This window comes from Astatotilapia calliptera, chromosome 8, assembly GCF_964374335.1.
Source record: "Astatotilapia calliptera chromosome 8, fAstCal68.1, whole genome shotgun sequence".
Taxonomy (NCBI): Eukaryota; Metazoa; Chordata; class Actinopteri; order Cichliformes; family Cichlidae; genus Astatotilapia; species Astatotilapia calliptera.
The window spans coordinates 7790913-7816798 of NC_137429.1; the positions used below are offsets into that span (position 1 = coordinate 7790913).

The 25886-nt window shown below is 39.8% G+C and overlaps 1 protein-coding gene across 6 annotated transcripts in view; it reads right to left on the reverse strand.

The window, feature by feature from the left end:
• Positions 1 to 25886, reverse strand: part of sdk2b (sidekick cell adhesion molecule 2b) — a 276275-nt gene that overhangs the window by 199600 nt on the left and 50789 nt on the right. The gene's annotated exons all lie outside the window — the stretch shown is intronic.

Here is a 25886-nt window from a genome sequence, read left to right on the forward strand (position 1 = left end):
ATCTGTGTTTGGCTGTCCATGCTACGGTAAGTGCTGCTTCTGGAAGATGTCTACTTTACTATTCTGCACTGGGAAGAGGAAATAAAACTGAATTCTGCTTTCCTCCTAATTGAGTGAGAGTACAGTTAGCAAATTAAAACAATTACATCTGCGGGCCAGTGGCCACTGGACCGTGAACTGCACAACAACAATATGGAAGCAGATTTCAGCAAGAAGGAACAGCCTCATTAATACATACTGAGGGAGTGGGGGGTGCAGTGTAATCAAGTTGGAGCTTATTCAGCTGAAAACATCTAAGATTTTGCCAAAGATATGCAGCTACAGCTGGGTAGCGTACAGGCAGAGAGACCTAGATTAGCTGTGATTGAGTGTGTGCGTCTGTGTCTCGGTGTGTGTATGTGGGAGTGAATGCATGTGTGTCTCTTTGTGCCTGCGTGTCTCTGTATGTGCTCTCCTGAGCACAAATATACGCCAAATCAATTCAAATTAGGTCATCTCTTCACTCAGTCTAATGTTCCATAAAAGATGTAAGGGGCCCCATCCGTATCGCTGTCTGTTTCTGACATTACTTATCTCTAGGTGTCTTCTGCAGTCTCTCAGGCAATACAGGCCATTTCTACGGCAAACTTAATGGACTGTTACATAAGCCACCTAAAGCCTGTCCTGCCATTCGTGACACTAAGTGTGAGAAGTGACTATAAGAGGGAAATTTTAAGGAAAAATGCCGGAGGAAATTACAAGCCTTAAAAGGGTTCTAATCTAGAATCCTCCTGTGATGGGCCAGGGCTGTCGACTCCCAGCGAATGGGTCAGATCTAACTGGCTTCTTGATATGAAAAAAATTGCACAAGTAGGTAATGAATGAGTGGCTGGTATAGCTGCCATACTAGAGAGAAGACAGCAGTGGAAGAGATAAGTAAAGCATGTGGGAAAAGAGCACTTTTGTGTCACTCTCCTGAAAGTGTGCTGAACTACGACATCAGAAAAGACAACAGAAGAAAAAAACGACCGTAGCAAGAAATGTAAACATTAAAAATACAGTTATGACACTGACGCAGTGCAGAAACAGAAGTGGGTGGAAAAATGTTCCAGGTGACACCAAGTATGGTCGGTTCAAACACTGGTCACCCAGTTCTTCATAGAAGTGGGCTAAGGGTTTAAGTTCTGTGCTGGTTAAGTCCATATCACTCCAAACCACTCAGCCTCTCCTGCAAGCTTTGCAGAACTTCCAAAGTGATAGAACCGAAGTTGAACGCTCTATTCTTCCCTCATTCTTTTGTCCCATCTTCCCCTCAATGCCATACTGCAGAATCCCAGTGTGTAGACTGCACATACATCTAAACCTCAAAGACTAGTAAGGTGGTAGGTTAAAATAATGCTCCACTGGGAAGGATTGAGTCTGCAGTGTGAGGTACCTGTCATCTCGAAGTTTAAAACATCAAACACAGATGTCAAAATCTGTGTTTAAAAAAAAAAAAATCTCAGTAAAAAGACTAAGGTGGTGACAGTATGCCTGTAAAATAACAGTAAAAAAAAATTATGTTTGGGTGAATATGAAAGAAAATATGGCAGCTTAATTTAGAAGTATAAACACCCACGCAGTATAGATCAGTACTACTAAAAGATTACTGTATTTCTCAGCACTTAATGAGAAATCTCTCATTAGAGTAGGTGAAATACTCAAGTACGGTATATAAGGCGTTCACACAGCTTGCACTAATGAAACACAACTTAATGAATAGCTTTTTGTGACAAATGTGGCTAAACCAAAGAGAGTTGGTTTTAAATATCACCGTACTTTGAGAAATACAGACCACTGTGTGCCAAGGTTTTTATATTCATTTTCACTGAATGTTATCCCTAAAGTACAACAAGGTTGCCAAAGTAACCACCACCCATACCCTCAGCATACTTCCCCCCACACATACACACAAAAAAGGTGTGCGAACAATTGATTTGCACAGTCTCTTTTGTTGCACCTGTCATCCCACTAGATGAAACTCAGTATTAAAACACCTTTCTGGTGAAGCATACAATATTCTGCTGGCAAACCTTGGCTTCTGGCATTCATCTGTACGCTACTTTGACACGTAGGATTGTTGAAGACCGAAACAATATTAAGCAGCTTCTTTTGATGTAGTGGCAGTTTTTATTTGGAGCCCAGATGGAACTAAAAGTGAAAAGTCTTTACACTTTACACTTCTGATTTTTACCATTTGTTTCAAAATTTTATAGACAGGCAAAAAAGAAATTACATGCATTTAAAAGTCTACATGAGCTTTCCTTACAAGGACCCACAACTGGCTCTATGTACTGTAGCTCCAGTTTCTACTTGCCATCGGTATAGTTTTACAGTTCACAGTTTAAACAAAGTTAATAATAATAAAGTACACTGTGAACACCCCTATAACAGTAGCAGAAATAACACGCTCAATGCAGGCATTAGTGACTTATCAAACCTTACATTTATCTAGAGGTTAAAAACTCCCATACTTATTTTTTCTGTGATCATCTGTACGTCAAATGATTTCCCAGAAACACAATATTCTAAACACTCTTTAGTGTTAGTCTCAACAAATGTTGAGTCCGCTGGTTTGGAACAAAGTACCCAGCAGTCCAAAACATATCTTTGTTTGGTTTATTTGAAGGAGATTTGTTGACTAAGAACTCAGAGCAGTAATGGCCTCACACCTGGAAGCTGCCCAGCTCGACAATCTGCTGGCTGTCTGATCTATCGGCTGCTGAGCAGCTCCACTGAAGCAGTTGGGGGTTAAGTACCTTGCTCAAGGGTAACTTGGGGGGTCATGAGGGCCAGTACTTTTTTGCCCACAAGTCACCAGTCTGCTCAAGTCAGAACAGAACTGATCCATAAATCCATATTTTAGCCTTAGCGTGTGCCTATAATGTATTTCTACAGGAAATGTCACTTTAACTGCCTGTAAAACGCAAAGACGGAGGAGAAAAAGGGCCCATGGTTGAGGATAATGGAAAATTTGTGTCTATTTATTATTTTCAGGGAGATTTTCTGTGTGTACAATGTGTCTGTGTGTTTGTGTGGATGGTTATGAAGCGTGTTTAATTAAATTTCACACACTGCGAAGTGTCAGATTGAGAAGAGCCCCCCACCCCCACACACACGCGTACCCCCTCATGTGCATAGACACACACATACAACCATGGTGATGGTAGTGGGATGCAGATGAGATATGATTTGAGTGGGTGGAAGTAAACACTAATAAGTGAATGGCTTGTTTTTTAATTGGCAGTCTGGAGTGAAACAGTTTCAAGTAGGCCAGTGGTACAACTTATAGATGTGAGGACTCACACACATTTAAAATACTGTGCAAACTTGCTAAAAGAAAGAAGTTCAGACCTGATGAATCTTTGCACCGTTGCACAGCATAGTCACAGAAGATGAATAGACCTAATGCTTGGAGGGACAGAAAGGCTGAGGCTGATGTATTGATGGACAGTAAAAACAGAAAGAGTGGAGAGAGGTCACTGTTTCTGACACCTGCTGTATACACAAGGGTGCTCAGATGAAACTATCCAAAACCACCCGAGTCCACCTGAAGCGCGCGTTCTCACACATACATGAATGCAAAGGGGTGAATCTCCATACACAGAATTGACCAAAGAGTCATTTCTGGTTATGGCTAAAGCTTGTGTGACAGTCTGTGATATCACTCTGTCACACTACAGTGCTCACATTTGATAGTGAGGAGCAACAAAAAGGCTTTTCTGGTTATGTCCCTTCCCTCTGGTTGGAAGAATTATAAGCAAACCTTATAAAGTTGGTTAATATTTCATTTTAACTTGACTCATTCACTTCAATTTTTAATTAGAAAAACACTTGAAATTACATACTGGTTGAGATTTATGTGTAAATCAAGGCACCACCAGGAAAAACTTTATTTCATTTCATTTATATTTATAGCATTTTCATTGTTTTTTTATTTTTATTTTCAAGAACTTCATTTTCTTGAGCGTATACGAATGCAAAATGCATTTTAATGAATGTCATGATAAGTTTAGGCTTTTAATGATTTCTTTGAGCTGTTCCTTTTGCAGGGTGGGATTATTTATTAATGCAAACAGGTATACATATGTATTTACAAATATAAACATACACTCAGATCTTTTAATAAATGGTTCCACGGGTTCTTCAATGTCTTTTAACTTGATAAGGCCAAGGCCTTCCTGTTAGTTGTCACAGTTAACTACAACTGACATTCTCTCTTAACCAGCATTAAAATATTTTGTTTAACAACATTAACTGGATTCGTCAATACTCAGGACAATGGGAAAAACCAGAACTCAGAGAAGATCTAAGAAGGAGAATTGGAGATTTATACAAGTTGAAAAGGTTATTTCTCAACAACTGCAGATTTCAACATCAACAGTTCTCATAACTGTACATAAGTGCAAGTTACTCTAATGTGTCACCACACTTTGCCAAGGTCTGGAAGAAGGTCTGTCATCCTCAGATGAGAGGAAATTGGTTAGAATCAGAATCAGAATCAGAATGGGTTTATTGCCAGATGTTGAGGTTTACAACATTAGGAAATTGCTGCGGTGCTTCAGTGCAGACAATAAGAATTAAAGTGCTATGTAGAAAGAAAGATATGTGCATGAGATATACATGAGATATATACATGAGAATAAGAATTATGAGTGCTACGTAGAAAGATATATACATGAGTGCAGGTGGTGATCAGTGCCAAACATGAAATGATGCAGTTACACAGCGTAGGGTCATATGTTAGTGGCGGGGACAATCATGTGGTTATTGTTCATGTGTCCAACAGCAGAGGGGAAGAAACTGTTCTTGTGGCGAGAGGTTCTGGTGCGAATGGACCGGAGCCTCCTGCCTGAGGGGAGCAGGTCAAACAGACTGTGTCCAGGGTGAGAAGGGTCAGCTGAGATCCGGGCTGCACGCCGCAGTGTCCTGGAGGTGTACAGGTCCTGCAGAGATGGGAGTCTGCAGCCAATCACCTTCTCAGCACAGCGCACAACACGCTGCAGTCTCTGTTTGTCCCTGATAGTGGCTCCAGCGTACCACACGGTGATGGAGGAGGTGAGGATGGACTCGATGATTGCAGTGTAGAATTGCATCATCGTCCGTGTTGGCAGGTTGAATTTCTTCAGCTGCCTCAGGAAGTACATCCTCTGCTGGGCTTTCTTGATGACGGAGGTGATGGTTGGCTCCCACTTCAGGTCCTGGGTGATGGTGGTACCCAGGAAGCGGAATGAGTCCACAGAGGTGATGGGGGTGTCAGTCAGGATGATGGGGGGGAGTGGGGCTGTGTGCTTCCTGAAGTCCACAATAATCTCCACTGTCTTCTGGGCATTCAGCACCAGGTTGTTGTGGCTGCACCAAGACACCAGACGTTCAACCTCTCTCCTGTAGGCAGACTCGTCCCCGTCCGAGATGAGCCCAATGACGGTGGTGTCATCTGCGAACTTGATTAGCTTGACAGACTGGTGGGTGGAGGTGCAGCAGTTGGTGTACAGGGAGAAGAGCAGAGGAGAAAGAACACAGCCCTGAGGGGAGCCGGTGCTGATGGTCCGGGAGTCCGAGACATTCTTTCCCAGCCTCACGTGCTGCTTCCTGTCCGTCAGGAAGTCAGTGATCCACCGGCAGATGAGATCAGGCACATTCATCTGGGAAAGCTTGTCTCGGAGATGGTCTGGAAGGATGGTGTTGAAGGCAGAGCTGAAGTCCACAAACAGGATCCTGGCGTAGGTTCCTGGGGAGTCCAGATGCTGCAGGATGAAGTGTAGGGCCATGTTGATGGCGTCGTCTACAGACCTGTTGGCTCTATATGCAAACTGCAGGGGGTCCAGGAGGGGGGCCGTGAGGGTCTTGAGATGGGAGAGAACTAGGCGCTCAAATGACTTCATGACCACAGATGTCAGAGCCACGGGTCTGTAGTCATTTAGTCCAGTGATCCTAGGTTTCTTGGGGACAGGGATTATGGTAGAGGACTTGAAGCAGGCAGGCACATGACATGCCTGCAGTGAGGAGTTGAAGATGCCAGAAAACAGGATGTGGAAATTGCTGGAACGCCAATGTCCCGGTCCACGGTGAAGTTTTACTTTGCCATGGACCGAAAAGACTGACTGCAAATTGCAACTGTCCACGTGGACAAGCTGAATGCCTTATGGAGGAACGTTTTATGGTTAGACAAGCCAAAAACTGAGCTATTTGGCACAATTACAAGGTATGTGAAACTTTGTAAAAGTGACACAATTGGGTCAGGACAATTATCCCAAACACATTTTGAAATGGATAAAGCAGACTAACATGGTCAAAATGGTCTACCAAAGCCCTGACCTCATTTCTTTTGAAGGTTTGTTGACTACACTTAAAGGTTGGATCTGTACCAGAGATCTAATCAATGTAAATCAGTTCTACAAATTTTGCCAAGAAGAGTGGTCAAATATCCAGCTGCAAAAAACAAATGACAAGGTGCTCAGTGCAGAATATACTAAAAAAACTTAATTAGTGAGAAATCTGAATGTTGGATTATGACAGGCTGTTTTTAGCTTCCAAGTTTTAAAAAATAAAAATGAATTTCTGGATAATTTCTGTCCCCTGTGTGGTATTCTTTATTTGAGTGTCTCTTGCCAATGGCAATATTTGAAATTACTATAGATCAAGGTAGTTTAAATGAACAAAATGAGAAAAAAAAAGGGTTAGCAGTGAATTTTCCCTGGTACTGAAATTTATCCCAAACCTCTCTGTCCAGTCGCAATGATATGCACCCTTCACAGTAGCATCGCACATTAAGAGTAACTGTCATTAACATATCAGGATCCATTTTGTCACCACATGAGGTGATTTGTGAGTTAAATAAAAACTGTTCATTTATTATGACTGCACAACCCATTAAAAAAAATATATGGGAAACTCGTGATTTTTTGTTTTTTGTTTTATACCATTTGGGACAGACCATTTCAGGTAGGTAACAGCAGAACACCGTCAAAGCAGACTGCTACTGTTAATACCATATGGGCCAGTGGTGGGAATATGCAGCAAAGTGTACGTCTGCTGAGACGTACACAATCCCTCAGCTGGTTTGCATGAGTTTTTCCTTGTGTATAGCAGGGAGATGCAGAGAGGTGGAGTGTGGTGTTATTGCGCAGACAACTACGCACACCAGAGACCCCCCAAAGGCCCTACAATGCAGGTACTGTACTGTAAGTAAATAATCAGGATCCCCTTGTGTGTGCAATTGAGATAGTGTCTGTGTTTGTATATTCCTTCATGGTGTCACTGTGAAGTCTCCAGAGTAGCCCGTGTTTGTGTAGAGATTGTGTATTTGTATATTTGTCAGGGAGAGGGAGAAAGAGAAAATGTGTGTCGACAAGTGTGCTGCCTCATACATGTTTGATTGGAGGATTTGGTCTTTTCTCCATAAACAAGGCTCCTTCAGTCTGAGCAGGGCAGCCCATTTGAGCATTCATAGGTAAGCCAGCAAAATCGACTGATCAAAATTCATACTGCATACACAGTGGCCAGTGACTCTCCTCTCCTTTCTTTTTTTTCTTTTCTTTCCCTTCTGCAGTTTAATTCACTTTAACTCATTTCAAGCCAGCTCAATTGTTTTATTGCCAGCTCCTTTTCCTTCGCTCTCCTCCTCTCTGTTGTTTTGTTCTTTTGTCATCTTTTATCCTCTTCTCTTCACTCATCTCCTCTATTCTGCTCTCCTCTCTTTAACACGCTTCCACTCAAGTCTTTTCAATCCAATTCTTTTCATTCTCCACTTCTATTTTCCCTTCCATCTTCTTTTTTCCCCTCTCTTCTGCTAGTGTTATATTCCCCTCCTCTCTTCTCCTCCTCTGTGCCCCTCTCCCCTGTGATTCCTTTCGTCTTCTGCCACACATGTAATATTAAAGAAATGCACACACACTGGGCTAAAACAGACCTCGCTTAGACAAGCATGAAATAAGCAATTCTGAATACAAAACAATAATCCACAGGAAAATCTGCAGGCACCTCAGACGTTCTATTGCTGCCTGCTAAATGACCAGCCCCAACAATTCTCATCGCCAGCAACCCTCTCCAGTCTGCTTAATTCTTATTTTCTTTTTTTCCCCACTTTATATGACTGTTACACAGAGTCATATAAAAAGCAGACAGCAGGAGTTGGGATGTCAGTGAAAGGAGCTCCTTAGTTGACTTCCCTTAAATGAAGTGACACTTTCAACTTGGGTGTCTTGTAAGTGCGAGCGGCTTAATGTCAGACAATGTTGTCTGTAACTGGGAGGGATATGCTGGGGAGGAGAAGAAAGACCAGACATCTACTGTCATTTAGTCACAAGGAGGAGACATGAGAAAGAAGTAATTAGTGAGAAGTGGTTTAAGAAATGGAAGCAAGGGAGAAGAAAAATACCAGTGGGAAATAGAAAAAGATAGACTCTAAGAAGAAGACATGAGAAGTGAATAGAAGGATGAGAAAGGAATGAAACTGCAGGCAAAGGGGTGGAGAAAATGACATAAAAGGAATAAGTGGGGGGGAAATAGTTCAAAGAAAATCCTCGTTTATTACAACTCAGGTCCCATTTTAGAAAATTTACCTATCAGTTACCGGAACAGTATACTTGCTCATGTAATTGCTGAGGTGTGGAAACGATAAAATTGTTGCTTAGTACGATTAGAGACCGATTAGAGAAAAGTGACACTGAACACAGGAAGGCTGTATTATATTGTTTTTGGAGAGTTTCCCCCATTAAACACTGTCCCTACTGAGAGCAACATAGGTGTCTGGCTTTTTACGCTGGTCGTGGGATCTGCTACTTCTAAAAATTAGAGTCAGAACTACCATTGTGAAAGAAATAAAAACAAGATAAAAGGAAACAGAAATAGGAAAAGGAGAAAAATTATTGCAACAAGGACATTAAGAGGCGCCCAACCCTTCAGGTGGCAGTGAGGTGAAGTGTGAGTGATGCAAAGACCTGATGTGTGGTTCCTCTTGAGTGCACTAGGGCAGGCAGGGGTCCTGTCCCAGTGGCTAGTAATATGGCAGCTCGATGTTGTTTTCACTTTGAGAGATGAAGCTCAACTGCACTGACATACAGTAACAGCACTTTGCAACTGGATGTGTGTGTCGTGTGTGCGTGCCACGCAAGCATACCTGCTAGTCAGAGCTAAGGGGAAGCCCTGTCATGCCTTTCCCCATTGTTAGCATATGGCTGTGCGCTAAGTGAGTTGTCTTTTGCCTTATTAAATATTCACAATTACAAACAGAGTGAAACCCTCACCCTGGTTGGAATTCATGTTTAATTGATGCCTCTCTCTCTCTACTTCTCGCCCTGTTCTGTTTCTGTTTTAAGTTCATCTTGTCTTACACTTGAGGGGCCTAATTCAATAATAAATGTTAAACTACTGTCATCGCTAAGTTTAAGCTTAGGTATGTAATCAGAGGACTGCTAACTTTTTTTAAACAAAGAAGAAGAAGATCGTCTTTAGTTCAGGAGTATAAAAGGTTATGAGGAAAGAACTCAGGTGATGTCACGTGAGCGTGATATTAGAACGGGGGTAAAAAAATTAGAAACCGTAAAGAGAAAACCTTCATAGGTTGAGCAAAATAAAACAAAAATCTACATTGATGATTGATTATATGACCTTAAATATATAAAATGCTATTTTTGTGAGTCTTTCGAATCAACTGAATTCATAAAAAATACGCAGCGAGCAGTTTACCATTCTCCAATATTCGTTGTTTTTAAACATTTCGGCAAAAATTAGCTTTCAACTCAAAAGAAACACATAATCACACTTTAAAACGTCTGCTGATGGGAGTCAACCTTGTAAGCATTTAAGTATTTGATTAACAGATTTTCAAAAGTGCTGCTTCAACAGTACTTCACAGAGCGCAGAGTAACAGCTGCACCGCTACCGTTTATTGGGAAAACTTTTTTCCCCCGAAACTTTCTGAAAACAACCAGCTTTGTCACAATCACTGAACAACTTGGTGCAGTCTGTGCCACAGATGCAGCGCATCTCCAAATAACAGCAGCATCAAATGATAAAGATGTATTTTTCAACTGGAATAAATATCGCTTTCACTCAATGCGCAGCTGGGTATTACTTGGTGGGAGACATGGTCTGTCCTTGCAGACGACTTATTATGTAGGCTCACAACGTGTTATCTCTGAATATGTTTCCAATGTGAATGTGGCAGCATTATTTAAACCTCCTGCTGTTTTACTGTCATGATGAATTCACCAGCACAAACTGTTCGCCTGTAACTTATCATTATGGACATACTGTCATCTAAAGCACCAGGGTCAACCTGGTCCTCTGTCAGAGCTAAATGATCCTCTACCTAGTAAGCTTTGTGCATATATCTTAAGCAGAAACTCAGAAGTTTTAGCGTCATTAAGAAGAATGCCTAGTTGTACGATAACATACTTTTGGAATACTGCAACAGATGTTATACCAAGATGATCATCTATTTTATCCTTCGCATCCATTCTCCTCCTCAGCTACCTCCCACTTGGATAAAAGCCCACGAAGCAGCCGTATGCAGTCCAATCAACTAGTCACAAACACATACACCCTCGCATACACATATACACAGGGGTACGCGGGTCACTGGAGCCCTTTCATGTGTCATGTTTTAAGAGAACAAAAGCCTAAATCCATACAGTGTCTCCCAGCTGTTTCATCATTTTCTCTGTTTGTGTCACTGTCTCTGTGATGAAAAGAAAAAACACAACTGACACATCACAATATACTTTGGTTGAGAGGCAGGTGGTTTCAATTCTATTACATAGTGTGACTCTGCCTTTTGTTTCGGCGTGATAACTAGGATGACAAGCGAACATCAAAGAACTGGTCTTAAGAGGCATTTTAAAGTTTAACGTAGGTGTCAAACAATTGTTAGAAAATGGGAGCCACAGCATACGAGGAGGAAAAGTTTTAGTAAAGTGTAAGTTAGGTAAGATAAGCGATTCACAATGTTGACTGCAAATGACCACTGAATGCATTACTTCTGCTTACTGAATAGAAACAGAAGAAATACAGTAATTCTGTTTTATCTCTCATGCAGTAATTCACTGGACTAATTCGCTACTGCTAAATTTTTCTAAAAATAACTTTATTATTTAAATATTACTCAGAGCAGCTAATTAGGTTTAAAAGTGGAACAAGGAAAACTGGAGGTGGGCTGATTTTTGTTACTGGTCAACACTTTCCCTTCATAGAAACTGTATGTGTGTAATTACAGCAGCTGAATGGGAATGTAGCTGCTGTAATTACCTAAACATGCTGAAAGTGATTCAGTGGAAAGAATTCTGATTTAAATAGGGAAGGGCAACTAGTCTTTAAATTATGTTTGAAATTAATCAGACAGTGTATGCATATTTCATTTTTTTAAAATCTTTGTCCATTTTCAAAAAAATGTAAAATACTTGACAAACGACAGATAAAAAGTGGTGCATCATGCAAAAACAGCTCTAGAGCCCAACACTTTTTTTTACTTTCCATGGCTATTTAAATGTTAAACGTAGATTAATGTGTAAAAAAAGACTTAAATAATCTTCCTTTGACTATTTTCTATGATGTTTTTTAACTTGATGATGTCAGAAGGTGTCATTCTTTGAATTATTGTGGTTTACTTGTGCACATAGAAAAAGAGTAACATGTTCATAAATGGTAAAACTTGTAGCAAGATATCAGGTAGGTTTATAAGAAGCCATCAATCGATCCCAGTCCACACATCGATGGAAAAGTCTCCAGCATAACTAAGGGGGCAGATTTCGCTGACTGAATGACTAACTGATTTGGGCCAAAACAGCATGTTGTTGATTTCCAGTTTATGCTTCAGAAACAGTTTGAAACCAAATTTTTCAAACACAGTTTTGGCAGAAAGGAGTTACAATAAGAACTGGAAATATTTGAAAGCCCAGTTATCTTGATTGCATCTATGCTTGGCTGTTTTTGTGCAGAGACAGGATTCTCCAGCTGTGTGACTGGCTAGTACATGTGCAGGGGATCAACCTAGTGAATTAAGAATAGTCTTTTGGTTTTTAATGCCCATTCCTAGAACAAGAAAAGCATCCTCTTAACAGCTGCCATTGTATAAGAGGACAAGCTCATTTTTTCTTCAAACTGTATATTGTACATGTCAAATTAACTTAGATGGAGTCTAGTTTATTTATAAGGCAAAATGTTACAAATCTGTGAATGGCAGTCTGCGCAGCATATAACATCCCATCTCCGTAGACCACTGAATTGAGAAAAGCCTTGTCATTCTTTTCTCATTTCATACAATTACATGACAACTACTCCCTCACTCCACCATACACACATATTGCCTTTGTGGGTATAGGCTACAGCTCGTAATCAGATTTCGGCATTAACAGGATTAGACCAGAGCAGAGGTTTTTCCCTGAGATAGGGAATGAAAACTGTCTATTATACCACAGACGAGAAAATGGCAAACACAGATATAAGATAGAAGTGACATGCTCTATCATATCAGATCACAGCAAATGATATCAAGCAATCAAAGATCAGAATAACACAACTTTCTTTTCTACGGCAACAAAAGAGGAAGATCCCAACTTGACATCAATATTGTGAAAAAAATAAACACCTTCAAAACAGGCTGTATGTGTTCTGCAGATGTCTCCTATCATTTCAGATAGTCCTCGGTGCCTGAGGAGGTAAAACGAACCGTCTCCGGACATTCATTCAGGCATTGTGATGGACGGACACCCGCCGGATCAAGACCCCAAAGGAAAAAGTAATGTACAGACAGAAAGGAGAGGCTGTAAAATTTCTGTTTCCTGCAGGGCAAGGGGGTTATGAGGTAGTGTGGAAGGGTGCCAAATCAGATACCACCACATCAAAACAAGCCTTAGGGGTGATACGGGCAAGGAATGACATGGATTCTTTAGGAAAACAAAGGCAGTGTTATCCAGGCCCAGATACACAGACATTCAGACACACAGCACACACTATCATATTTTCATTATACATTGCAATCATGAAAAACTGGCACATGAGCAACCCTATCTCATTCTCTTTTCTTTTGTCTTTCCACACACAAAATCACCCACATACTCTGAGAAATGCCCAATGGTCTGCAGACATCAAATTTTCAACCCACCCTCACCACGCTTCAGTCAGAAATCACATTACCTCTGCCACCCCAATAAGCAGTAAGCACAATGTAGCAGCTACATCCACCTTGTCAAACCTCTGAGCACACCATTATGTTATTTCTCAGTGCAGTGTTATGCCTGCGAAAGCAAACAATAAAAAAAAAAGAAGCACCCATCCATCCAGAGAGAGGATAGGACATGGTTTCCGGTATTTCTTCTCATCTGGGACAGTAATGAGCTAGTTTAAAAGAATTGAAAAGGTGAGGCAGAAGTGCAGTCACAAGGGAATGAGAAGAGGAATAGACAGAATAAGTGTACGGTATTTAATCATTAGGGAAAGAAGATGGGCCCGCAGTGGTGGCAGCATTACAATTGGCAGCTTCAGTCATTCATTTAGAATGACATTCATTAGTCTGCCCTATAATCTGCCTCCTACATGTTGGATAGGATGAAGAGCAAGGCAGAGTACAGGCCCTATGAATCACAGGTGTGGACACTATCATACCTGGGCCTCCTCTTTGATTGGTCCCCAAACAAGAAACCTTATCAGGGTCTATGAGGCTGCTAAATAATGAGGCTGTCAGATCCTCCGCAGCACGGCTTTGTGCTTTGTCACATACATACAACTGATAGTATGTACAGGAGAAATGAATGAACAAAAATATCCACAATACAAAAGCACGATACGAAAAAAAATGGCATACCTGCGTTTCAAAACAGTAGCTCTTAGCTGATCCAAGGTTTCCAAGACAATACGGATACATCAACTAAGCTGGTCTAAGATAGTAATGTCACACGTCATGAGGTTGCACTATTCAACCACCACAGTGTCAATGTGACTCACATATGGCAATGAATGACTTGCAGTAGCCTGATTAGTTATGTGAGTGGACAGATAAGATAAATAACTGAGAACAGAAGTTACTTTAAACTTTTTTCTTTATAGTTCTAGTCAACAGAGGGATGTTCTAGTTTATTCATGTGAAAACTATATTGGTGATAACACGTTTTTTTCCTCAATCACTAAGTGCCTCATCCTCATTCATTTGCTATCCTCTTATCTGTTAGTTGTTTTAATTCATTTATTAATTAATAGGTAAGTAGGGAGTTATCATCAGCCCTGTTTGCTGATGTTGTCTCTATTAATTTTGTTTTTCCCAAATTAGTTTAGACAGAAAGTTTGAATCCGATGGCCCATTGTGCAGTTCATGGTTCATGTACTTATTACTCTTTTATTTTTGCCACGACACTCATTTTCCTTATTTGTCTCATATCTTTCGAAGCAATTAGATATCCACTGTTAAAAGTCTGTTGAACTGTAGCAGTGCTGCGGTATCTTATTTACTGTAACAAGCTGATGTACCTAAAATAATTAAAACAAATACATAAACAATACGTTTTAAAAAATCCAGATGTTACTCAGTATGCCACCACGCTTACAATCAATTTTCTGAAACCCTGCGGATTTACTAATGATTCATCAATCTTATTTTAATAATGTATTAAAACCAGTCCCAGATACATTTACATTTATATTAAAAAAAAACAGTTTGATAAGTCATCATCAAGCAAACTTATTAAAATATGCACTGCTTCTATCTTATTTATTATGTCGACCTCACAGGTTTCATAGCATTATAATTGAGGGTTTTAGCTATTTGCCTGGTAATTGGACAAAACAGGCAATATCATTTTGAGCTCTGGGAGTATGTAATGGAACCCTGTAATAGACTATCCAAGGTGTAGTCTTGCTCTTGAAGGAAAGGCTCCAGACCCCCCACAACCCTGAACTGGACAAGCATTTACTAATAAGTGAATGAATGTTCTGACATTTCAAAGACTGACCAATAAAATGAATAAATATAAGGAGTTATCAGTATAACTGCAAAAATAATAGAATAAAACACACTCACACACACATGTGCTTCCACATGTGTGCTTTTTTCCCTTCCCTCATATCTCCATTGTTTTCCTATGTACTGAACACCCTCTATTTACCTTTGAAAAAGCTACCACCGAGACTAAAAACAAAGACTGAGGGAGCACCATGCAGACTCTCAAGCCAACTTGGCACAGCAACTCAATTTTCTATTATATTTTTTGGTCTTTAATTAGGGTTATTAGACTCTCTGTGGGTCTGTCCATTCTTCTCTCTCCATGTGAGGTGATTAAGTGGCCACTCACGAATGGCACACTGCTGAGACAAATGAAAAAAAGTGGAGAAGGGATGGTGGACAAGTGCTATTTGTTTTCTTGTGTTTGTTTTTGTCTGTGGCCTGTATGTACTCACAATTTAATGGCTTGTTTCCCTGACACGGTGCAGTATAAGAATGCGCAGTCACTCAGACCTAAACATGAAAAGAAGAGTTATTCACAAAATGCCACAAAGCAGTTTTGTCAATAACACAACACTCAAGGGAGGCAAACTACACTTTAATGCCCAGTGCCTTTCTAGCTAATTGGGCCAACACTTGGGTATCCTCCTAGGTTCCTTGGAGGATTGTAAATACCTGTGAATCTATAAGTCCAGTGGATCACCCCATATTTGTGTTTGTAGCCACAATAAAAACAATGTACTGTATTAGGGCTGCCACAAACGATTATTTTGTTAGTCGACTAGTCTTATTTTTGGGATTAGTCGACTAATCAGATCATGCATCCATTGAACGTAAAACGTACAGCTTATTGCACAAGCATTAATCTGATCTTATATAACTATAATTAGCTTAAAGCTTGAAGTGTTTAAGGTATGTGCTAACTAAAAATAAAGACAAGATGATAGTTTATTAAATTTTAATGACTTTTGCAGATTGTTTCGGTGGAGTTTAATAAACTCAGCTGTCTGCTCCTTGCTATCTAAAATATAACGGGACACCGGAGTATATTCTCGAGCATCTCACACTTCTGATAATCAGTTGTCTGCTTGACGTTTATTCAGCTGTGTAAAAACTATAACTTCAATCTCAGCCAAACCGATTTACTCAGGAACAAATAAAATACTGAAAAAAAGCCAAACAATAACATTTTTAAGTTATCTAAGTGACTTATATATCATGTTTATCCTGAGTAGCAAAAGACAGCGGTGGGTTTGAAAACGATTTGCCGGGAGTCCGGTGTTCTCACCGGCTCTAGTGAGCCTTGAACCCCGGCTCGCTATCGAGCTGGTGAGACGTCTGTTACCCACGTTTTGAAAATATGTGGTGTCTTGATAAACTGAGCAGATATTTGAATTTTACACAGCTGACATATTTTTAACATATTTTAACATATTCTCGCCAGAAAATATGTTAAACGTTTATTTTGTGACCCAGAAAGAATAATAAGAGTAATATTAACACTAACTAGCTGCTGCCATTGTTGACAACTGAGCAGGGCCGAGCTACGAATTCTGGGACACAGCTTCTTCTTCTTCGGGGTTTAAAGGCAGCTGGCATCCCTGTACATGCACTGCTGCCATCTTCTGTTTCAGTCCGTTATTGCACTCTTAAATCCTACAACTTATTCCTGCGTCTTTTGTGATCTTACAAAGCTTTAAATGACGCGTCGACTATTAAATTAGTCGTCGACGTAATCGTGACTAGTTGACTAATCGTGGCAGCCCTATACTGTATAGAAAAGCTGTCTGGAAAAGGAGTCATAACTTTTTGTCTAGGGTGGCTGAGTTTAGGGAGTTTAACTTAAAAACAAATACAATGCAATTTGCCTGACTGGACTAGCAGATGCACTTGCTGCCGACATAAATTACTGAAAATCAGTAAGCTATGACTAAAAAAAAGAAAAAGAAAAAGAAAAAATAAATCAAAATAGGTCTGCATCTAGTCTCTAAGTCTCCCAAAATTGGTTTTAATCCTTTTATCAGATGATACCTGATCTACATTTGGGAATTAGTAAATGCTGCTTTTGGACTTGGGCAAAGATGCTGCCCAAGCAATAAAAAATACAATTTGACAAAAACAAATGCTGCCAGCTAATAATAATCATAAAATTTAATTTAAAAACTGCATAAGTCCTTAAAAAGGAGCTTCTCGTAAGTGACTCCAAATAAAGCATTTCTTTACTGCCAAGGTTTACATAAAAACATTTCCTGCTCTTTTTCTTAGTGCCTGAAATGTTTGACTTGAGTGTTTAGGGAGGAAATTGAACGAAGCTGGAGATGGAGGGAAATGTTTCCATCAGTATGAATTACCTGCCTGTGTGCACTGATCTTCAGACAGAACAATAAACTGATTGATGTTGTGGGCTTATCAATTTGTTCTAAGCAGGGGGAAAGCATCTTAGCTTACCGTAGTAAAAAAAAAACAAAAAAAAAAAAACAACTCAAATGTAAAAGCCTGATTTTTTTTTTCCATATAAAGAAAAAATGGCTAGACGTGTTAACCTTAACACAGGAAAACACTGCTTAGTTACTCTAAATCATTAAGCCTAAGGATACACTAACACCAATACAAAGAGAACCGTAATTCTATTCTATAATGCATACATTTCATAGATTATCGCCTCAAGGCATAAAACCCTGCAAGGATGTCAGCGTTTTAGCATATGGCTTAAAAAAAACAAAACAAAACAAGACACCACACCAGGGAATCTAAGCAAAGCGCTCTTCTGGGAGAGCATTTTTCTTCGACTTTAATTGCAGGGAATTAATTGGTTGAAATTTTTGTCACCGACAAAAGCAGCCCCTGTTTCATTAACAGCATCATTAATAAAAGATGGCATTTCTTGTCTTTAATTAGAAATAGTGAAGAGGGAATTGAGTGAAAAGGAGAGACACGGAGAGACAATGAGCACACGAGAGAAATAGGAAAATAGAAAAATAAAGGGAGTATTGGAAGACAAGTATAGAAAGAAATAGAAGTAGACAAAAGCAGAACAGGTGTCAGTAACTCATGGCCCTGCTGGTGGTTGTAGTTTAAGCTCATTATTTCACACTGAATGTGGAGGATTAGTTAATCACTCGATATTCTGCCAGGGAATTTGCTAAAGGAAAACTTCTGTGCATATTTTTTATTAATATTAAAACACTTTAGAGTCCTTTAGAGTGAATGTTTTTGAAAAAAAAATGTTTTCATGGACACGTGTGCTGCCGGGTAACTTTGGTTGGCTCATCTCCTCTCACTGTAAAAGTGAGAGGAGATGAGCCTTCAATGCTTCCCTTCCTGCAAATACTTCATTAGACAGTCTAATCTTTCTCTCTGTAAAAGAAACAAACTTCTAATTGAGTCATGATAAAAGCCATCTGTTTGTCTTCCACACCCTCTCTCTCTCTTTTCTTCTCCTTTCTATATTTCCTCACAGTGTTCGATCTACCGTCTGGCGAAGTGGAAAAAAAAAGTGAAGCCACTATGAACATGAAGTGGAGAGACTTTTAATCATCTAAAGAGATAAAAACATGCACGGCACTGCATGAGGCTGCAAAGGTATCTTCTACCCATTAAAGGCAACAGTAATAGAATGCAGATTGGCCCCCTGAATGTCATGTTTTCCGAACTTACAATTTAGGCTGAAAAAAAACCCCTCTGATTGCTATCATTTACTGCTTATAGTACTGTGTTATATAAATTTTATATCTGGTACATTAGTATTACAAGTAGACTATACTTCATGGCTATATTTCCAAGACTAGGTAAGCAGAGCAAAACTACAATGGAAATGATAGAGTAGCATAAGCAATGCAAGATATTCTGAAACGTGTCAAGTTATCATTACGGAGCACTGAAATGTTTAGCGTGTGAAGTATGCACACCATGTCAGGCATGTGTATAAATATTTTACTGGATGGTTTGTCACTGGGCCGGACAAAATCAGTGGTACTGTAAATGCTTATTTAGTTGCCTTGAATATATGTTCTCTTTGTTTGGACAGAAGCAGTCAGGAGGTAGGAGTGCGCCTCTGCATACATGAGTATCTAAAATGTGTTTGTGTCTTTACATACTTCTGAGGGTGATGTGTGTGTATGCATTTCTGGCTTTGTTCATCTGCCATCCTCTCCATGTTGAGTCTATCAGGGATGGAACTTGTTGACCTTGTGACTCTCGGAGAACAATGAGCGAATGCCTGCTGTATGCTAAACAATCTGGAGGCGTATGCCTGTGTGTGCGTGTGTGTTCCTCGGTGTGTGTGCGTGTGTGGGCGCGCATGTGCGTGTCTGTGTGTTTCTATACAAACCTGGCTGTGCATAATCAGCATGGATTGGAGCTGAGCTGAGCTGGATAAAGTTAAGGAGCACAACGACAAGGAGAATGTGTGCATGAGAATGTTGGTGTGTTTGAGCAGCAGATGACAAAGTTTCTAAAACATGAATGTAAAAACAGGAACACACCTGGATTGAATTATTTTATTTATTCTACGTTCACATTATGAATGTAGTGGTTGGAGAACACAGTACAAATGTGTGCAATGAATCTTGCTGCCTTTGAAATGTTGTTTTTTTAAAAGGGCTGGTATGTATCTATGTATTTGGTAGGTATCTTCATACAGGGCTGGACTGGGACAAAAAAAAATCGGCCCGGGCATTTTGACTAGAGACCGGCCCACCAAAAATGTGACGTCATTCAGGGGTAAAACCGCAAAGGATTCTGGGAACTTGTGGCAAGAGGTACTAGCGCATGCAGGCTTTCAATTGAACTCAGTTACACAGCGATAAAAAGAAACACAAAAAATGGCAAGAAGCTGTTGTATTATTAACTGCAATAGCCGGTGTTGTGCCAAAAAGTGATAGTCTGCCAAAAACTGATTTCCGGTATTTGCCAAAAACTGATTGCTCGTATTTAAATTGCTATAAGTAACTTGTTGGGCTATAATATGTGAAACATATGTCAAATGCATCCCTCATGGATGACATAAAGTCATCTCTCCATCTCCATCTCTCTCTCCTGCTCTTTTATTTCTCTCTCTTGCGCCATCTCTCTCTGCTGCTCTTCTGTCTCCCCTGTCACAGACTTCTCCACTTTTGATGATAAATCAACCTGGTGCAACATGTAAGGATTGGCACAATTTGTTAAGATTTTGAGGAGTTTGAGAAACTAACCTTAAGCATAAAATAAAATTTACTATCAGTAACTTCATAGCACCCGCCCAGCAGTATATAAACTCCGTCATGCTAGCTAGTACGCAGTACCAGTTATTCTACAACTAAACTTGGTTCATATCTGACACAGATAGACAGCAGGTCATAACTTCTTACCTGAAGTTCAGTTCCTCTGCCACTATGACCGGCGGCCGCCTCGGGTCTCTCCTCCTCTTGCCTCCCCTTTCCCTTATCCACCTGCTGGCCTCCACCATTTGCTGATGTTGCTAAATCTGTGGAAGCTATGCCATAGCTACCGCCAAACAATTCAGTTATTTTTACACATTTGGCAGCGTCTGCCTGAAGGGTTTGTTTCTTTTTGGCCCTAATTTCTTCTGCACCTCCTTTCCTTTTTTTGTTCTCCATTTTCTTTAGTTCGTCTATAAGATTGCTAAACAAGGGGGAGGGTGCAGCCGACCTCCTCGGCTGTAATTGGTCCAGCCCAGAGTCGATCATGACCAATTGGCCAATCCAACACCTTTCATTATTTATACCCTTCCAAAAAAAAAAAAAACAAACCAAAAAAAAAAAAAACAAAAAAAACGATCGGCCCATAAAAACAAAAAATCGCCAGCGGCCCACCAGGCAAATGCCCGCTGGCTATGTCTTCATAGCAGATCTGGTGAATCAAGACAGCGATAAAATGACAATAAAATGAAGTCAGTCTGCGACTGAATATGGTCAAGCTGGCAGTTACATGCAATCTGTGATAATATGGAGATTAATTCTGATAAATCAGCAACTATTCGTGAATCTGTTGTAGCCTTTCAACACATAAATTCACATTATTTACATCCAGCCATTCCAGGCAGAACTTCTGAGACTTTTGTTCCAATAATAATAATGGAGTGCTGCAGGATGGTGATTTGGTTGGCAACCTTGCTTATAACCAGTATGCAACCAGCTGGCAAGCAGCTGTCAACACAACTATTGCAAACACACACATCATAGACCTGTTGAGCTTATCAGCACAGTCTGATTCTGACTGATTGTCATGTATTAGTCATCTGTGTATGTTTAGAAATTAGATGGTGATTATGTTTAAACATTTAACAAGCTTTCTGAGAGCGACAGCAGTGTCCAAGTCAGAGCAACACTGTTGTGGTCTGAGGGTGTTGCACCTTTGTCCCTACTATTCTATTGCTATTGTCCTGTAACTGAGTCATTAGATATAGAAAGTTTTCTTACCTAATATGAACCATATTTGTTTTTCCACTCAGTAAAAGAAAGTTGGCTGATTTTTTCCTGGGATATTAGGGCAACATAGGAAAATGGAAAAACGTATCCTTGTAGCATTAGCTTAACAATCTGAATGATTCTACAGTAGTCTAACCCAAACCATGACCTTTTTCCAAACCTATGCAAAGAGCAAATCAAAATAAAAGTAAAGGGCAACTGATTATTGAAAGTGGTTGTTTAAAAGAAAAGCCTAATATAAGAAATAAGAAAAATATGGTTTGATGAGGAAAGTTAAAAGCAAACATCAACTGAAACACTAAAACACAGGAAACAGAATCTGGCTGCCTTGAGTTCCTTCTATGTTGATGGAAACTGAGTAGTCATAAATGCCGTTCAGTCGAAAGGAAAAAGATTAGAAGAGAAATATTTAAAAAAAAACAGATTTTCAGAAAACGTCTGTGCTTTGAGTAATATTGCATGATGCTGTTGTTGCTTGATTTTTTTTTTTTTTACCCCGTGTATATTTTTGCATTTGTGTGTGTGTCTGTAGCGGCCCATCTGATCGTCTGCTATTCCATTGGTCTGTCAGGTTATCTACAGAAATAGCAGCAGGTGTCTTGGCTGTGATTCTTCAGAAGTTCTCTTTTCCCTGATGCTTTGCTCTATATTTATGAAGCCTCTAAATACAGCAATAAAAAGCATATAGGCTGGAAAATGGTAATGGATCCCCAGTGGTGGAGTTTCAGTGTTTCTTTTTACGGCACAAACAGAAATGATGAGTGAAGTAGAAGCAATTAGAGACGGATGGCGGGTTGTACATGTCTGCTAGAGAGATGAGAAAAGCAGGGATTCTTTTTCTTTTTTTTTGCGAACACATACATATTTCTGCCGGCACATACAAATGCACAGGCACACACATCAGACACAGACACAGCTGCTGTTCAAGCCATTACAATGATTCAGATGTGCCCGTGGGAAACTGCATGAGTCACCTACAAGCAGAGTTTCTGTTTGTCCAACGATTCAAGTCTTTTGCTTTACTACTTCTAATATATGGATTGGCACAGAAGATTTTCTTTGTGTTTAAAGTGCATTGTTCTAGGTAGTGAAAAAAAAAAATGAATACTGCTTACATGTAACAGGAGGGAAAATACAAAACCCAAGATAATGTTGCAATCCATATAACAAAGGTGTATGTTATATGGATTGCCACATATAACATACTGCACATAGTCTTATTCTATGTGCAGCAGAATAAGACTCAAGTATATGTGATGATACAGTGACAATAAAAAATATGTACAAGAGGACACCCACGCAGAACTCATTTCAAACGGCAAAGAATTGCTGCCATGTGCAATAATACGAGTCTAGTGTATCATAATTAGGTTCAGCAGGTTAAATAATAAATTACTCCCGAAACAAGGGAATCAATAAGATTCTGCATGCTACAGTGTACCATTATATCAGCTAAACAAAGCAACCAAAGGTCTAATTTGGTAAATGAGACAGCAGACTCTGCTATTGTCCCCAACTGTCTCTAGTTCTTACCCCCTCTCCCTTCCTTAAAAGAAAGTAAGCGCAAAGTAATTACATACAAAGCCTTTCGTCTCTTTTTTTAATGCGACACAGTGTTTGCAACCCTACAAAACCCTCGTCGCCACCAAAATGAAGCTGGCTCTAAAGAGAGGAAATGCAAACAAAGAGGCGAATCCCAAATTAATCGAGAGACTTAATGAGAAAATTATAGGTAATTTCTCTATGTAAATTAAAAATATACCCCTGCAATAGGTGATATGTCTCTTTTGACACAAACAGTGTTCCAATTACACTTTAAGCCCAGAATTAGAAAGAAGGCGTGCTCAGTGGAGTGAGAAAGGTCTGCATACCAGACATGGGTGCCTTTGCACAATAATTTCTCAAAAAACATACATGTGCTATAATGACACAAGTAATCACTCAACCAGGGACTTTATTATTAACCATACACAACTGCCTCAACACAACCCATAAAATTGGCTTCAAATGAGCTCTCGGGGGGAATTAACCTTATCTGTGTGGTAAATATGCCCACCTATCACTGCACACAAAAAAAGTCATGCAGAGATGTGAACATGCAGAATCTGCAACAATGTGGGAACAAACAGTAAGCCTGCTACAAGTTCTTTTGTGTGTCTTAGGGCTTGTGTAAATCTGTCAGTATGCCTTCATTTTGCCACCATGCTTGCTGTCGCAGAGTACCAGCTGCCTGCTCAGGGTGGTAAGGGATCTTTAATCACACACCCACAGTCCCTGGCAAATTACTGCCTGCTGACTTGAATTGATAAACCAATAGCCACAACAATGGGGGAGCTAAAGCCATCAGTGGGTACGGAGCCACCCGGGTGAAGTCAGAGCAAAGAAAGAGTTGGAGTTAAGGAAACCTAACAAAGAACTCTGTATTTCTCATGTCAACATGGAAAAGCCGAAGCCGAATGAGCCTCGGGAGAGGTTCGCCCCATAAGGCTGGATCAGTTCAGTACTTGTGATAACACTGATGGTAAAATGTAGAGGTGAAAGGAGAAAGATCAGATATGACGAGAAAAATAAGCCAGGCTAAAGTTGTTGGAGCAGCTGCAAGGACATAACCATATAAATGATCTCAGCCTTTTATATGGGCAAAGAGTCCAAACATAAGTCTTGAGGATTGATCCTAATGCACTAATGATGCTGCAGCTGTCACAGACATATCACTTCTCACTCTCCAGTGCACTTTCCACCTCTGCATGCAGACACATCCCTCACAATCCTTTGATCTCTTTCCTCAGACCTGCCCCCTTCTTCTGTTTTACCTCTGCTCTCTCATTTATTTTGACACATTCGACTCCGTGTTTCTTTCCGTTCCTTCTGCCATTTAAACAGGTAAAGATGTGTATTGTTTTTATTTTTCTTCTGAAAGGTGGAATAACATTGATGTTATATTGACCCATCTATGGATAAGTTAAAAACGGAATCAGTTACAAATCAATTAGAAATGGAAATGCATTCTTGGTTCTACTGCGATTAATGCAGATCAACATTATCACACCTCTTCCTGTCACCTGTTTTTTTCCCCCTTAATTACACAGTTGTACACCTGCTGTTTGCTCTGCTTGAACACACATTTCTTCCCTCCACCTGTCCCTCTCCTTCAAAAGTTTCCTACGCCAATTTCACATAGCAAAGATGCAAGCGAAGTCTCCAAATGTCCAATTGTTTCCACAGCCAAGAGCTTTGCACTCCGTCCAGGGCCCAATTTATCTGGTGTCCCCTGGAGCCCAAGTACTGTCATCTGCTTTGGCTTGCTGAATGTTGCGTAAAAACTCATAAAGCTGATTTTCTTGTTGCAGACTTTGTTCCTGTAGCAAAGTATTCTCACTCTGATTTGCAATGGCAGATACTGAGTGACATCTTTTGGAAAGAAAGCCAGATGAAAAAAATCAAGGGTGACTGACAGTGACATACGATGTGATATTTTCTTCAGAAGTGATCTTTATGTCAAATCTGAAGTTGGATTCTTTTCTTTTTTTCATTCTTTTTTTATTTTCTTTTTAACCCCTGGATTTCACAGTAAGTTTGCACTAAGCAAATGACCCATATGGTGTTAGGCAACTGCAGAAGCCTGGGGTCAAATCTGCCTTGGGCCATTTGCTGTGTCTTTACTCATGCTCTCCTTCCCAGCTTTCCTGCCACAGTAAAGGCTAAAAGGTCACAGATGCATCTCAATGTAATTAGCAAGTGCAATGTAGTATTTGTAGTAAAATAAGAACTACAATTATCACTAGCAGAATTGATATATCACATTATTCATATTTATATCATTTATAAAATATGAATAATGAATGAGAGAAAAGCCAAGTCATAATTAACTCATCCCAGGCTGTCAAAATAAGAATACTTGGTGTTTCATTCAATAGTCAGTTTCTGCATAAAAGTTGGCTGATCAATCAGCTTTGATACCACTTCATCAAAACAATTAATAGGAGTAGTTGTTCTTAGAAACTAGGCCTCTTGGACAGAACATTTGGGTCAAGCCAATGCTTGCTGCAGAAGATCTCTGGTCTTTGTTCTGAGAATGGGCTTGACATACTTTAACACAGAACTCTGGTACAAGGTTCTTTTCGTGGTGGTTTCAAATGGAATATTTAATCGTGGGTATAGAAGTACTATTCAAGTTTAAATCGACAAAAGGGAACACTAGTCCCCTGCGAAGACATGAAAACTTGTTGGCTGTTGTTTGTTTTTGTGTTTGTGAGAGCTTCAGGCTCAGGGTTTATAGAATCTGGATTCAATAAACTGTACTAGTACTATACTGTTTTACTATATACAATTATAAACTAATACACTATATACTATTTAGATTATACACCAGACCATCTGAAAGGTGTGACAAATATATCATAATCTAGTTTAACTTTTTTTTTTTAAAACAGCCTAAACTGATCATTTTTACAATTCCTTAGTGAATAATCAAAATAAACTCCTATGTACAAAAGAGAAACAAC